Source organism: Gekko japonicus, unplaced genomic scaffold, assembly GCF_001447785.1.
Source record: "Gekko japonicus isolate JY-2015 unplaced genomic scaffold, Gekko_japonicus_V1.1 scaffold1761, whole genome shotgun sequence".
Classification (NCBI taxonomy): Eukaryota; Metazoa; Chordata; class Lepidosauria; order Squamata; family Gekkonidae; genus Gekko; species Gekko japonicus.
The window spans coordinates 212399-213586 of NW_015163142.1; the positions used below are offsets into that span (position 1 = coordinate 212399).

General features: G+C 54.1%; 1 protein-coding gene across 1 annotated transcript in view; it reads left to right on the forward strand.

Annotated features, from left to right (window-relative positions):
- DHRSX (dehydrogenase/reductase (SDR family) X-linked) overlaps positions 1-1188 on the forward strand; it is a 176376-nt gene that overhangs the window by 109966 nt on the left and 65222 nt on the right. The gene's annotated exons all lie outside the window — the stretch shown is intronic.

Genomic DNA, 1188 nt, shown 5'->3' on the forward strand with positions numbered 1-1188 from the left:
GGCAGCCGCCTGGTCGTGCCCCCCCCCCCCAACAGCATGAGCAGCGGCGGGGGTGGCAGGCCAGGGGGGGAGATGTGCCTTGCCTGCCCCCGCCCCCCACCACACACCCCCTCCCCTTGCCACTACCCAGCCCTGCAGTCCAGCTGGCCGGGACCCCTCGCCTCACTTCGCCACCTGCAGAGGAGGAGGAGGAGGAGGAGGAGCGCCTTCCCGGAGCCGGCCAGGAGCGCCTTGCCAGGCAGCAGCGCCAGGATTTCCTGCTTGGGGGTGCTGATTGAGCGAGCGGGCCGGCAGCAGCCCCGGGGATTGGCTCCCTGCCTGCCTGGCCACGCTCCCCTTGGCCCCCTTCCCCCGCCCTTCTTGCCCTGGCCGGGCTGTGGGCGATGAGAGGCTGCCGGCGGCCGCCCCTGCCTCTCCTCCCACGCCCCAACGGCCGACTCACGCTCTAGGCGAAGGCCTAGTTCGCCTAGTGGGCGAGCCAGCCCTGGCTACATGCATAGTTGCCATAAGTTGAGATCTCCCCAAAAGGGACACAGGTCACATGTATGGTGTGGGGGTGCTTCCCTTCCCCACTAAGTTTTATCCAGACTGATTTGTGCCCAGTTCCCCTGAGAAAAATTAGTAGTAACAGAGCAAACAAGTGATCACTTTGCCACTCAGTCAGTTTTAATGTGCAAAACATGAACAGTACTCCTCCTGTTCATGTTTTGGTCATAAGAACTGATCCTGAAGGAGATTATATGAGCTCTGCAGTGCTCTACTAAGTCACTTTCGTTATACCTGGCTAGTTTATTTCCAGTTTGAAAGGTAAAACAATAAATATGGGTCTCAGGGCAGGCATATCTTCCTTTCAACTTTCTAGCTGAATTTCTGTTCATCATGCTATGGACTGTATAGTGCAGAAATGTGTTCTGCATAGTGGATTCTTCCAGAGGCAAATGATGCTCTGGTAAAATTATTAGAAATGTCATGTCTCTGACCTGTTCGCCCACACCATAAGACATTTTTTCCTCCCCAGTAGGGAATAACACCTAATTGGTGCTGGGCAGTTGGAAATAGTCAGTATGTGTTCAAAAGTGCTGCTTCAAAGATATCAGAGATATATTCTTCATGTTTCCATGTGATGTTCTCCTCTGTTTCTGCACAGCCCATCAACATAAAAATAACCTGCCACAATATTAGCAGGAA